Source organism: Antedon mediterranea, chromosome 10, assembly GCF_964355755.1.
Source record: "Antedon mediterranea chromosome 10, ecAntMedi1.1, whole genome shotgun sequence".
In the NCBI taxonomy this organism is placed as follows: Eukaryota; Metazoa; Echinodermata; class Crinoidea; order Comatulida; family Antedonidae; genus Antedon; species Antedon mediterranea.
In genome coordinates, this window is record NC_092679.1 from 10,552,106 (window position 1) to 10,568,183 (window position 16,078).

General features: G+C 32.2%; 1 non-coding gene across 1 annotated transcript; it reads right to left on the minus strand.

Annotated features, from left to right (window-relative positions):
- Positions 1-15,646: 15,646 nt before the first annotated feature.
- Positions 15,647-15,721, minus strand: Trnat-agu (transfer RNA threonine (anticodon AGU)). The gene has a single exon. It is a non-coding gene; the product is annotated as a tRNA-Thr (tRNA).
- Positions 15,722-16,078: the final 357 nt, after the last annotated feature.

The following is a 16,078-nucleotide window of genomic DNA, read 5'->3' on the forward strand; positions in this document are numbered from 1 at the left end:
TACTACACATTTTACACTATTGATTTCCATTTACACTAGCAAAAAAAACTGCCAGATAGACTATGCCCATACACTACATCAATCACCCGGTGTTGTCATTCAACATATAATAATATTATTAAATTATTTTTTTAAACATTAAAATTGTTTCTTTAATATTAAAATGACTGCATTCTTGCCATGTACATACATTGTTGGCGTAATATTTTATTTTATGAGCATAACATAATGTATCGCAATGGAGGACATTAATTAATTAAAAAATTAAATTATTAAATTTGGTACTTTTTTGTTTTATTCTTTTTATTTTTGTGGCTTAAAACCACCATTTTTATTCAACTTCAATTTCATTTTATGAATGACAGTAAAAATCAATGCATCTTCATTTTCACATGATTATCCCTTCTTTCATTATTTTGTTTTATTTTTTTCTCCTTTTCTCTACATAATTAACATTAATTCAATATAATGTCACCTTATATTTTATAATTTTTTTTTATTAGACTTAGTAATGCAGACTAATTTTTGATGACACAAACAAGAGAAGAACTATGCAAAAAAACGGTCTTATAGACTGAAAATATATACAGTACATTACATGTTATATTTCGTCTATAGAATTAAAGTTGATCAATGGATTTAGCTGTGTACACTACTGTATTGCATTGATTGAAATGGGTGGTCAAGGTTTCTTGATACAGATACCCACTAAAATTTCTGGTGGCCTTGGTTTTCGAGAAACTTCAGAGACATTTATTAAGAAATGTTAGTCGTTTCTCGCCAACACCCCATGCATCTTTGGTCTCTTTTTTTTTTGGAACCGAAACATTCAATACAATAAATGACATAAGAAGATATAAGAAAAATGTTTTTACCTCCAATCAAAAGAAATTACAGAAGCTTGCAGTCCTACATACAATCAAAATTACAGACGTACTGTACAAGTCACATTCCCTACGTTTTTTAGATCTAAATAAAGGTCACAAACTACATTTAATGTAACAATAAATACTATATGGTCCTATTGCGATAACTTTTTTTCGTCTTTCAACGGTTAAAAATATGAAAAATAAGTATATTCTAATCATTTTAGCGGCCTGCTATAAATCCCAACATGCATTACACGCGGATTGATATTTTAGTTTTTCTTCTGTGATTCACCTACTTTCGATCAATTGTGAAGGCCAAAATAAATGGAAGAATCGTAACTTTTTCAGCGAAAATACAGAGTTTCCCCCAATTTGTATTACGGATTCTGGCAAAAACAGAAAGACAATTAATGCAGCAACTAGACAACGTCAGGCTCGTACGTTACTGTTGTTTACCAGCTAAGGCCTACAAAACTAAGCCTGGCAAGGCTAGGCCTAAAGACCGTCCACGACAGGACATTCACCATGAGCTACTTATTTTGGATTTGGGGAAAAATCAGGGATTATTTCAAATAAAAAATAGAAAATGTCAAAAAATTACAATTTTCAACCAAGAGTGTTGTATACCCTGTTTGCATGTAAATCATATCACGTTTGGTATAATTATTAGATAGATAATTTATTTTATACCTATTTGGCTTCTAATGACCCCTAAATTTTATGTTCAACTAACATGATTTTGGTAGGTTTTAAAAAATAGTACTGAAAGAGTAGAGAAGGTTTGAAAACTATTGCAATTTGTTTTAGTTACTCCTTTTTTTGTTTCTCGAACCCATTGTTTTAGTACTTACTATAAACCTACATAATATTGACAATTTTGCAATAAATATAAGTTTATTTATGTATTTGCAGAAATTAAAATTTAATTCATTCCTTGTGATTAATATCCAAATATATTTTCGTTTTTCTACTTTTCGATCGATCATGAGGCCAAAACAATTGGAAGACTTTTCAGCAAAAATACCGGGTTTTCTCTAATTTGTATTAACGGATTCTGGCAGGTATTGCATTGTTTCTCTCTTTTTATCATAATTTACCATAAACCGTACACTTAAGACAAGGAATGACTTGGTTTAATGTTTTAAAGTAATATATATGCATTATTTTCACAAAACATCAAAAATTGTAGGGATTAAAATATTTGTTGGATAAGATTTTCCAATTTGTACAGAATGGGAGATCGAGCATAGGTTGTTCCAAATATCATCCCATTTAAAATCTTAGCATTTGAAACAGTACACTTGAACACTTATGGATGAATTCATTCCTCCTTAATAAATTAATTAATGACTCTATTGTTACAAAATTATTCTTTATGTACAATCCAGAAGAATTAAGTACTTTTTTGGTAATTGTTCCCATTAATCTACGCTTTGGGATTGCCTTAAATGGCATAACATTTTTCTTTGCACCACTTCTTTAAGTTGTAAAAATTCTTTAAAGTTTCATAATTTATTCAAGAATAATAATCTTGTTTGCATTCTTGGAGATTTAATAAAACATTTAACATAAAATTCTTTCCTTTGCATCTCTAAAGTTGTATAGAGATGCAGTGAAATTGAAATTAAAATAGAGAAACAACATATTCAGTGCCTTTTAATATCGACAGTGGTAGTTTTTCCATGATACTATTTCATTTGATCAAATTGATTTTTTTGTTACTTTAGTGGTTTGTTTCCTGTTTTTTTTACTTCCTAAAAAGTTATCATTTTGAGACGTCAGTATCAATCTATTTTCCTTTTTCAAGATTTCTATTTTTTCTCCGAAAAAATATATAAAAATACCTAGAATTTGCCTATATTAGGGTGGAGTTATGCCAATATTAAATTTATAGGCTTTAGAATGCAGAAAAAGTTCTTTCAACTTTCAATTTTCAATGAAAAAGAAAATTATGACCAACACAATATATAATATTAATAATATCCTGGATTTATATAGTGCCTGTTGTGAAGCGCTGAACATTATTACCCCAGTAATTTGTTTTGCATCAAACACCTATGGAAACATACTTCCATTAAATGCAGCTAGTAATCAGCGCAAAGTTGTGTCTTGATCTTACCCGGTTCCCATTTATACACCTGAGTGGAGAGAGGCAAACGTAAGTAAAGTATCTTGCCTAAAGGGCCTTTCACACCTGTTCCGGCACGGTTCCGGTCCGGCGAATCGAACGCCAATGTTTTGTTTTCACGACGCTCCACGCGGCCAAGCACCAATCGATATGCGCGTAGCCGCGTAAAAACGAAACATTGACGTTCGATTGGATTTGCCGTCGCCGGACCGGAACCGTGCCGGAACCGTGCCGGAACAGGTGTGAAAGGCCTTTTAGGAAACAAAACAATGCGGCGAGAGTTGAATTCGAACCTCGATCTCACGATCAGTCGAACATCCAACACATTGCGCCACACGCCCTATCATGTAATTATTATTTTATGCAAAAAAAAAAAACATATTTTATTTGCATAATATGTAAGTATTTCTATGACAGAATGTTAGATTTCCACGTCAATGACCTTTAACAGTCTGAGGTTGGACCACAAAAACTGTTTACACTTTGCCTTCTCCGGTGTAGTGAAACCAACACCGGAGAAGGCACATCGGAAAATATTCACCTTTGCTTCACCCCGTGGAGAGCACACCAAAGTGGTTGGATTTTCCCATTTACAGTACACTCGTCAATAAAAATCAACAACAATGTTTATCGGCTTCATCTACTAACAATTGCAGGGTTACAATGCTGTTGCTGTGATAGTGTATTAAGCATTAACAAGAATCATTAGGCTTATTAAGCATAGATAAAAAATAAAGGCTTATAAATGAATTTGTTGTGCTGAAGATTATACATATTTAGAAGATAAGTAATTTAAATGTAGGGCCTACTGTTGCTGGCATATGTAATTTTATAAATTTCAGTTTTTACTTTTACTTTTTTTGAATAGAAAATTACCCATTCTATATTCTTACAAAAATTGCAGCTGTTTCCATAGCATTATTTAGCCTTAAGGATCAGTCCATTGTGTAGAAATTATATTTGCAATATGTTGACATTATTCTATGATGGCTAATGACACTTGAATTCCCTTGCTCATTTCTCAGTAACAGCTGGTAATGTGTATAAGCCTTGTTTATAAAGACCTGTTGGTTTTCGCATAATTAAGCATGGGTACCTGGACATTCACTGGTGATAGCTCTGAACTCATCATAGATATCAATCATTAAGATATTTGTACTGTTATTCTGAATGCTGCAAGATCACCTAAGTATTGTGTGGAATGACATATCTACTTTTAGTACATTCATTACAGAATAGAATTACCGTATATGAATTAAAAAGATGTCTATAATTTCAGTATTTTAATGAACTTTAATGGGTTAGATTAATTTGTTTTAATTCAGTGTTTGTTTCTTCCAGATAAGCAATAAATATTCCTCTTTCGATAGCCTTTCACATGCCAAGTCGATCGTGTCGATAGATTCCGCACTTGAGTGGCTGTTCACATGAACCACTCACAAGCTGATAAACCAATTGAGAGCAACCCAAGACAGTTAAAAAGTTTGTGCTCCCAAAAAAAATGTTTTTTATTCCATACATACAGTAAATATCAGAATAACTCATTATGTCATCAAATGCAGACTTATTTCCAATGGTTTCCAGAATATTCAAAATCAGAAAAGTAAGTACAGTAGTACAGTCTTAATAAGCAGTCAAATACCTGTAGTTAAAAGTTGCACAGAAATAAAAGATGTTACTACACCCAAACAATTTAGTGATCAATCAATTTAGAATCAATTTTAATCAATCAACTTTATTTTCCAATACATTGATAAGTAAAATATTATTAAATTGCATATTGTTTATATAAATTTTACTTAATCTACAGTGTATATATTATATATGCAATAGAGAAAATAAAGGGATATTTAATGAGGATTTGTTTTTGCAAACTGTGCCAAAATACACAATAGGCCTACAAAACACAATCCCTAAAGTATTTGATAAGTAACAAGTAAACACTAATGTCTGTCTAGCCTATTTTACTACTAAAAACATGTCTTTATGTCCAATAAATGTTACATTTCCTGTAAAATAAAGTGTTGATGTAGTGTAATAATGTAAACAAAATGTTTGCATGACGGAAACCTCAATGCTCTGTTCATTTTGATGTTTATTCTTTTGTAAATTTAGCTTTTACAATCTATTGTAAAATTCTAATTCATTCTAGTTTAAGTATAAATTAAGATAAACTCTTGTTGTTAATTGTTTAATTGTTAAATTTGATTTGTGTATAATGTCTTACGGCCTTGTCGAAAAAAAAAACCATTGAGGTGAACAAGTGTTACCGTGATTAAATAAAGTTTTTATTATTATTATTATGGTCATATTTATAAAAAAAACGTTACCATCTGATTTATGGTCAAGTCGACTTAATCACCTTGGCATTGCGAGATTAACCAAACAGGGAACTTGCTGTGCAGAGAAGCTGAGACAAATAAAAAGAAAAGAGTATAACTTAATTTTTCAAATTTATAATTCAATCGAGGATGAGGAATCCACTGTTGAGCAAACTGATGTTGCTAATAATAGAAGGTGTATGCCGAAATTTATACTGAATAACACATGCTCCATTTTAAACAAATTGGATGAATTTACTTGCATTAAGATAGAAAAACCAGATATTTGTGTTGTATCTGAATCATGGATTACGAATGAAACCGCATCTGAACTTTGCACAAACGTTGAGGTGGTATACTATGTATGTTAAAGAAGATTTTAGAGCTGAAGTGCTAACAGATATTTTTGTACCAGATGAGTTGGAAGTCCTTTGTCTTTTAATTAAACACCCAAGACTACCCAAAACTGCACCATATATCGTTGTTGGTGAGGTTTACCTCCCACCAGGGTCCTCCTCCCAGATCTTATTAATCGATCATTTTATTTCCAGTTTTGCACTCCGGTTTAACACAAGCCCAGTGCTAAATTAGAGAGAATTTAATGTAGGGCTTGATGATTTTGTCTCATATAATGCTGCCCTTGGTAGGGATGCTTTGTGTAGGGTTTTTGCTTTCAGATATCCCAGATTTAACAATTGGTTTCACCTTTCAAATAGTACCACATCCATGTCAAAAGTTTGAACACATTAAGGGCAATACGAATAGATTTAAGAATAGCCCAATTATTTACATGACAAACTCATTGAAACCAATTAATTAACTTTCTCTTTCCTACAGTGCATCCTTGTATCACTATGGCTGAGTTTCCAACTCGTTCTTATCTTTTCTCGTGCAATTTCGTTGCAATTGTTTTTTATATATCATATTTACCATTTTTTTCCCGCATTGTGTGTTTTTCGTAACTTGTTTCTCGTAGCTTTTCTGATGTTGTAAATTAATGTAGGCTAATATATTATTTCTGCAATTCAGTTCGTTGGGCTGCAACAGTCATAATGTATGTATTTTTTCATTGATTTATATGTTGAATTGAATAAATATACCAAAATATTAAGTTGTATGTAGACTATGTAATGTGGGTTGCATGTCAAACTTTATAAAGACTGATATACTGTAACTTGGTGAGTGTCAATTAGTTAAATAACATTCCATACATAGACGGAAAGATTGTTAAACATGATTCAAGCAATTTAGCCTGAACATAAACAAAATTAGATCTTAACGAACCAACTTACCACTAATGATTAATGAGTTTTAAGAATGTACCCAATGCTTAGAGTATAATACATTTTAATTATGAAGAAAATAATTGCATACAGATCAAAGTTAATGTAGACCTACAACACTGAAAGATTACCTTTAGGTTCCAATAAAATGTTGTAGTTGGAAAAGTTTGCTTGTTAAATATCTAGGACTATACCAGCTTGTGCCTGCCACAAGACGTTAATAAACGACACGAGACTAAAGATAATATATTGTCATGCATAGCATGCAAGGTCAATAGCAAGCGACATACTTTATCATACATTGTAGTAGTCCGAAACGTGCAGTGCTCTGAAAATAGATCTCTATCTTCTGTATGTAACAAAACTTACTGTAGATGAAATGGCAATGTCAATGGAAATATGTTGTGGTCTCTCTTAATTTGTTAATAGTCTATTAGCACCCTCTTGTATACTCTGCTTGATACAACTAACCACCCTTAGTTATGACTGGTATGATGCTGACTTCAATGTTAATTCTGTTATATGCAACCTAACATTTGTAAGTTGGTAAACAAAGAAGAAAATTAACAAATTCCTTTGTAAAACATCCCACTGCTTGAAACCCTTGCAGGAGGCATTATTAGATTAATAATATATTTAAGTTGCTGCAAGGACAATTTTAATACTCTGTTTTCACCCATTGAAGTTAGTGATATTGGGACATACATAAAGGGTTAAAAATATTATTATCAGTTATCAGTTAAAAAAAAAAACAGTCTTAACTATTTCACCAGAATGGTCTATGGGTTTGCGTGGTGAGACCGATTATCGTTGACATGCTCATGTCCATCTCCCGCAGATAACAGAAGCCTTAAAGCTGAAATAGAGTTCCTCATGATAATCGTCTTAGCAGGGTATCTACATAAGTAATTGATTTTAGTAGAGATGAACGAAATACATGAATTACATATTCTCAAATATCAATTGTTATTTATTCTTGAATCCAGCAAGCTCTAAGGTGTTGATATTATTATGCCTCAATTATGATATCTATTCCAACAATCTTTTTTTCTGACCTTTTGGTAAAAACACAATCATTTTATGATTAGAATCAAAATTCTACGTAATAAAATCATAATTATGTTAATTGGCAGAAAATGGTAGACACAAAGATAATACTGTTAGGTTTGCGGTACAACATGTGTCTAAAAGGAAATTAAATACGGTAAGATGTTCTCACACTTCCAATAAACATAATTAAGTCTAGCTTATGCCAATAAGTATGAGTATAAGTATAAGTATTGAAATTCTTTGAAAGAGGTTAAATAAACACTCTTTTTTATTTAATAAACATGTAATAGCATATATTTCATTGAATTTTAAAATGTTGATATTTATAATATAATAGCACAAGCCAAAATTTGTTCCTCTATGTCCTCTTAAATCACAACTCTGATATTAACACCATTCGAGCTGGGGCACCTTTAAGTTTTAATACTCCTTTATGCATTAGTCTCTAAGAATGGCAAGCTTGTACAAAAAAGTTGTTTTTTAAGCCAATTTCTATTATTATTTTTGGCGCTGTTTAAGATCCTATATTGTGAAAACTACGAGTCAGATTTTCATAATTCTTTCTTTATTATAATATTGATACAAAATACTAACAGGCAATGTATAATTTGTTTGAAAAAATATTAACTTTTAATTTTGCATCGTTATCCCTAGTATAGTAGTACAGTATGTGGGCTGGGTCACTTTGACCTTAGAGAGTAGGCCTAGTGCCCCTACCCTGGAATATGTACATTACTATAGTTTAGTTCATGTTTTTTGTTCTGTACAGTAGGCCAGACTATATTTACACAAAATGTTTACTACTGATTGTTAAACAATAATAAATCACTAGATTGGATCTCGTCACGGTGACAAGTTCGGGTTATCTGCGCAAACGAAACATGCAGGTACGTTAAAATATGAACGCAGCAAATGATTATGACATCCTCTGACATGAAGTAAACGTTTACAGTGATAAATTGTGTCTATTGTGTGTCATACAGTTTACAGTATTTTTTACAGAATACACTGTATATATTATATACGGTGTAGCAAAGAAGAAATTATGAAACCAATATTTTATTCCAACTTTTAACATGATGACGTCATCAAAATGAAACATGAAGATAACAATTTTAGAAGATAATTATACATAATTACATTCATAAAAATTGGAAGATTTTTGGGTACTGTACGTAATAAGCAAGATGCATGCTCTTTTCAATGCGCCAAACTTTTAATCACATGGATAACTGTTCATTCCTAGGAGCTATAACAGATTGAAATATACTGTATAGATGAAATTAAGTAACTCACATAATTTTTCTAACGTGCATGTGAAAGAGAATTGATTGAGAAAGAACATATTCAAATCTAGGAGAAAATGGGATATGCATTAACGCGATGCACTCTATTATTTAAATGAGATTAACTAGTAGAAAAGAGAAAAAAAAACTTTTTTTTAATTTGAGTGGCCATGTGGTGGCGTCAGAACATCCTGTAGGTACAAATTGTAAATTAATTGATACTGTATCTACAGCTCATTAGGTTCCATAATAAAAAATAACTGATTAAAAATAGGTATATTTTTTAACAAATTTGCATTAAATCACCTATTCTTTAGCACACGATTATTAAAGTTCAAGATGCACGTGTGTCGTAGCGAGTGAGTGGCCGAGCGGTTAAGACAGTGGAACCGTAATTACCATAACATCGGCAAGGGTTCGAGGCTCACTCGCTCCATGGTTCTGGTGGTAGAACGAGTCTTCTCGGATAAGGATTATAAACCGTAGGTCCAGTGTACACATCTAGCTCGTGTGCACTTTAAAGAACATAGTACATCTTTCGAGACGAGTAGGGGGTTACCCCGGTGTATTAGTACATCACAGCCACTGATCACCAACTGGGCCCTCTGGGAGACCAGTCTTTGACTGAAGAGGTTACCCAGTATAAATATAAATTTCAATTCAATTCAATTCAGTTATCAAAAGTTCATTAAAAGGAATGAAATCTACTACAGAAGGTATGAAAAACAAAAGTCAATTGCAAAAACCATTTTCTACACTTTGCACGAGCTGTGCACACAAGTGTGTGGGCAAAATGCCAAAAAAATGGAACATTTTTAAATGCTCAAAATGACCTAAAATGTATGCGAAATTGATTAGAAATTAATTTTGCAAATTTTGAAATTTCAAATCATGCGTAATCGCGTAATTTTTGGCGTAGAATTCTATTTTTATAATGTAAAAACTTGATCTATATTATGAAATACACTTTTGTCAAGTTTAATTAACAAATTTTGTTCAGAATTTATGATCAACAATAAACACATAAAGCCAATATTTTTACAAAGTTATGTTCACAAGCAATAAGGGATATACTGCGCACAAAAATTGTGGAAAGAAAGAAAAACTAGATAAACGGACGGCATATGTTGGAATGTTGCCCACAGAAAAAGATTACACTATTATGACTTAATATGTTGCTAGTGGTGTTTTCAGTTATCACCGGGCAGTTTAGAATTAATGTTCTTTGCCTGATGTGTGTATATAATTATAAAAGTATCTCTTCGGAGATCCCGCTTTGTGAATAAAAATACTGAATAGATGAGGGCGTATCAATTGATCTCTGGTGCGCTTGCGTACAATTGAGGGACTAGTGCTGTTCCGCCGTACCACGCAGAGAGCGTTAAAGAGTCACTATCCAATCAAGTTTGAACAATACCATGAAAGCCCCAGTGTTCTAATGGTTAGGACAGCTGCATATCAAGCAGACGGTACAAGTTCGATTCTCGGTTTGGGCGACTTTTTGTCATTCTCAGATTTCCTCATCTTTATCGTTTAAAATTAATTAATTAAATTTCAGTATATCACCGGGCGGTTTAGAATTAATGTTCGTTGCCTGATGTGTTTATATGTATATTACTTGCACTGATGAAGGGCTAGTGTTGCCCGAAAGCTCTGCTAACTTTTCTGGCTGTTTTACTTTATCGTTTTGATTTAGCTTTTCGCTTTTTTTTTGTATCTCCATGGAGATCCAGCCACTGATACCCACAGCATTGTCATTTTTTCAGTAATTTGCCTTTGGATATATAAAAAAAAAGCATAAAGCTAAATCAAATTGATAAAGTAAAACAGCCAGAAAAGTTAGCAGAGCTAAATAAATATAAATATAATAAATTTCCAATTTTCCATCAAAATGAAACACGAAGATAGCAATTTCAGAAGAGAATAATCTTAGCAACAACATATTAACGTAGAATATAGATGCGCGTTCTTTTAAATGTGATGAACTATGATGCAAAATATGAAAATACAACGTTTATAATTCAACTGGCCATATGATGACTTCCAGAATGTTTAATAAAAATAAATTTCACCGTTTATTTTAGAAACTTTTTCATAAAAAGTCCAATTTGAAGTGCTCGTATGACATGATTTTAAGCCAAAATTACTAGAAAAGGCTGAAAAAACATAAATCATGTGACGTGCGCACAGCGCGCATGCAAATTACTGCGCGTGTGGACATTTGTACATGCTTAAAATGATATGAAATGTAGAATGTTGATTAGAAATTGATTTTTAGCCTTTTAAAATTTTAAATGCGCGTGCGTTCCTAACTTTTTGTGAAATATGCCTTTTTTTTTTCACAGAAAGTTAGCGCATGATATAAATTACACTTCTGTTTTCCATCTATGTTTTAAATACATGAAATTCATAAAATCGCGCGTAACTGACGCTGCGCGACTCTAAAGTTATAAAACGAAGTTTCCTGCACATCTACAGTTAGAGATCAATCTTCTGACAAAGTTATACAGTGTTATGTTGAAAAGAATTAGAGATACTTGTGACAAAAATTCGGGAAAAAAAAGAAGAATAATATAGAACTAGATTTGAACTCATCACTTTGACGAGTTCGGGTTATCCGCGCAAACACAACATGCACCACATACACTAAATTATGAATGGCCAATAATTATTATGCCATCCTATTACATAAATTAAATGTTTACAGTGTTGCTATTTTAAATGCGGTGAATTTTTACAAAATAGATGAAAATCTGACTTTTTTAATTCAACTGGCCATATGATACTGTCATGACATCAGATAGACAACATTTTTATAGGAATTTATATCTACAATTCAACAGACGAAATTAATTAGGTCACGTTATTCTAATTTTTTATTAAGAATGTGATAACAATTTAATTTTTTGAGAAAGAACATATTAAAATCTAGGGCGAAATGGGATAAGCATAAGCACAATGCGCTCTATTAAATGGGATTAACTAGTACTAAAGCGAAAAAATTTCTATTTTTTTTAATTCGAGTGGTGACATCAGAACATCCGGTAGGTACAAATTTTACATGAATTGATATCTACAACTCATCAGCTTCCATAACACATTTTAAAAAATTGGATAATCGGCCATAACTGATTAAAAATAGGTATATTTTTGTACAAATTTATGTAATCTACTACAGAAGGTATAAAAAACAAAAATTGATTGCAAAAACCATTTTTGTACGCTTTTTACGTGCTGTGCGCAAAAGTATGTGCGCAAAGTGCAAAAAAATTATAACATTTTGAAATGCTCAAAATGGCCTGAAATGTATGCAAATTGATTAGAAATTAATTTGGCACATTTTGAAATTTCAAATGCGTGTGCACGTAATTTTTTGCTCAGCACGCTATTTTATCATATCGAAAATTGCTACATATCATAAAGTATGGTAAAGTTTCATTGAAAAATATTTGTTAGTTCAGAATTTATGATCAACCATAACATTACATAAAATCATGTGTCACTTGCTCTGCTGAGCTCTGACATCATATAACAAAGTTTCTTGCACATCTACAGCTACAGTACAGGTCAATCTTCTGACAAAGTTATACAATCTTATTACAAGAATTAGAGATACACTGCAAACAAAATTCGTGGAAAGAAAGAAGAATAAGATAGAAAAAAAAAAGATCCTGACAATAACAAGGGGTTAACCAAAAAAATATGATGAAACAGGACAGTTACAAGGAGTCTGCTACTAAGCGGATAACTAATAATACAGAAAAAAAAGGTGATGATCCAATCCAAAACAAGGAGTTATCCGCATATTGCGGATAACTAATAATATAAAAAACTAGAATTGAACACGTCACTATGAACGAGTTAGGTTATCCGCCGCGCAAACGCCACGTGCACGTCATACGTTAAAATATTGCACACAGAAAAACGATTATGCCAATGTGACCTGAAGAAAAAAAATATTAGTGTGCCCTCTATTTTGTGTCTAAGTAATATACAGTATATAATATACAGTGCAGAAAAGATGAAAATAACGGGACCCACCTTTTATTCCAATTTTAAACATGATGACGTCACCAAAATGAAACCTGTACAGTAGATAGCAATTTTGGAAGGGAATTATTTTATAGTGCAACAAAATTCTTGGAAAGAAAGAAGAACTAGACATTGTACAATTATTACCTGAACTGAAGAATGATATGTTGTTAGTGCTGAATTCTGTCTATTTTGTGTCATATACTATATACAGTTTAAGTTAAATCATGTCAGTTCAAATTAAATCGCGTTAAAAAGCAGCTTAAAATCACTTTTCGTTCCGACCTCATAAAAATAACAAATTTAGGCCTAGGTAAATCTGCTAATGTGTTCATAAAATGAAAAGTTTGACCAAATTATTATAGGGTAATATATGCACTTTACCTCGATTAAATGTCATAGCAAGGCCGCAAAACCAAAAAAGTCCAGACATGAAAGGTGTTGATTGTACTCCATTACCTTGTAGCGCGTCAAATCGCGTCAGTTCAAGTAAAATCGCGTTAAATGCATTACAAATTTGGACACCAAGTTGAAAACTATTCCTATAATTTTTGTAAATGTATCAATAACTATCATGTATGTAATGCTTAAAATCCACAAAAACAGAGGCCACTCAGAGCTTTCTAGTTTGCTAAAAGTTTACTACCTGTATGCTTAGAAAAACAAATAGAAATAACATGCATATTCTATTTGTCCTAGTAAATGTTTTTATGAACAATTTACTGTATGTAAAGGTTGTCCCCAAAACATGAAAAATGAAGATTAATTATTATTCGATTCCTTCAACTAAAGACTGGCTCTAGATGTGGTAAATTAAAATGAATGGTTATGTTGCTCCCTAAAGGGTGAGGGTAAAATATAATCAGGTTGGTTTTATTTGTCGGTCATGTCCATTTGTGTGTATATTGTCTGATTTTCTTCAAAAATTCTGTTCTACCCAAAAAAATGCATTAACTTTAAAAGTTTTATTTAAAGTATTTAGTTGAAGAGAAAAATGGAGAAAAGTGTTCATTTCAGTCCTTCCAACCCATAGTTTTTAGGGGGAAGTCTTAAATTGGAAACAGCAACTAATTGTATAGATAGGCTATCATCCAGGGCTGTGGTACAGTCATCTTGCATAAAATGTATTGTATATAAAAGTGCAAATAAAAAAGTAAAAACCCTCCTTCCGGATACTATAGTATTGAGAGGACACCCCTATAAAGGAAACATTTTCATGCAAAATGAGGGGCAATATACCAACCCCTACAAAGTGGACAGTCCTAATAATTAAGGGGACATGAATACTTTTGAGTGCGCCAAATTGTTTTCCCGTCACAAAAACCATAAGACCAAAATAATTATATTCACTATTTTTACAAAAACAGATATTCATAATAATTATGATAATTTCTCGGTCTTTAACTCCATCTATACCTAATGTTTTCCCCAATATCACCTATTCTATATGACACATAATAGGCACAGCTCAAGAATATGAGCATACTATAGGCATAATTGTTTAATGAATTAAAAATGGCATGTTTTACACAAAGTTGTGCGGATAACTAACTCGTCAATGTGACGAGTTCATATCTAGTTCTTCTTTCTTTCCACAAATTTTGTTGCAAGTGTATTTCTAAATCTTCTCAACATAACATTGTATAACTTTAATCAGAAGATTGACCTCTATCTGAAGATGTCGTAATAAGGTTTTCGGTGCCGTCCGAGTTACGCAGCATAACTTATGCATGATTATACAATTTTTTAAAATTCAGAACCAAAATACATTTTTATTGAAACTTAAGAAAATAATAATTCATATCAAGGGTCAAATTTCTATGGAGTAAACATTGTGTGTTGCACATGAAATTACATGGGCACACGTGTTTAAAATTTCAATATGCAAAAAAATAACTTTTAATCAATTTTTTGTACATTTCATGTCATTTTTAGCATTTCAAAATTTTGGATTTTTAGCATAGAAAGAATATTTTTGCAATTGATTTTGGTTCTTCATACCTTTTCTGATCAATTTCATTACTTCTATATAAATTATGGCTAATTCTGACATAGGCGAGCACAATGGAAAATCTTCAGGACAAATCTCTGCTTTGGATACCTCTCAAAGGTAATTTGATAACATTAGTTTTCACTATTATGATATTTTTCCATATTTCTATCTTAGGAAGATATTATAAAAGGTTAAGAAACAAAATTTCTGATTTCATCGGTAGATTTTCAATTCAATTTCAATTGTACGCGATCAAAGTAATTTCCTGGTTCACGATGAGATTACGTGTTCACCTTGCAACTTCCTGGTTTCAACTAAGTTTCGCTGTTAGTGGCTAAAAAATTAAACATGTCCCTCGAATAAACACTTTTAAAAGAACTCCGCCTCCCCACGATCGCCCTACGAGGGCCCTATCAAATAATAAACACTATACTTTAAAATTTTATTAATCATCTAAGACACTGTGAAACAGAGTATGTTTAGATTTACAAATGTCAAGCATTTTCAATAATGGTAACCGATAGAAAACGTACAAGGAGAACGTCCTTCTAAAACCCGAGTCATCATTCCAAGAACCATCGTCTACACTTTCTAGAGGGGGAGCGAGTGAAGCGAGCTCACCCTAATTACGTAATTTGTAATTTATACTGTACATTTGAGAATACTTGCGAAAAAATTCGCAAGTAGTTCTCGGGTGGGACTCGAACCCACGACCTCCAGATCACTAGCCTGGCGTTCATACCTCTAGACCACCGAGCTTGCGCTGATGGCTAGTGGTTAGATTCGAGCCCAAGTAAGCAGCGGTTACTGCACCAACAGGATTGTAATTGTAGTTTTTCGTCAGGGAGTTGAGTAATTAGATGTTTTGCCCATATATAATGTATAACGTAGGCATCTTGGACACAAAATAGAGAGCACACTGACAACATTTTGTTTTCTTCAGTTTATAATGGCATAATATTTTTTCTGTATGACGTGCACATGGCGTTTTTTGTGCGAATAACTACCTCGTCAAAGTGACGATTTCAAATCCCGTAATTTCACCTATTGTATGGTACACTGTATGCAGTATTTACAGCATAACTGACAACATTTTGTTTTCTTCTTATTATAATG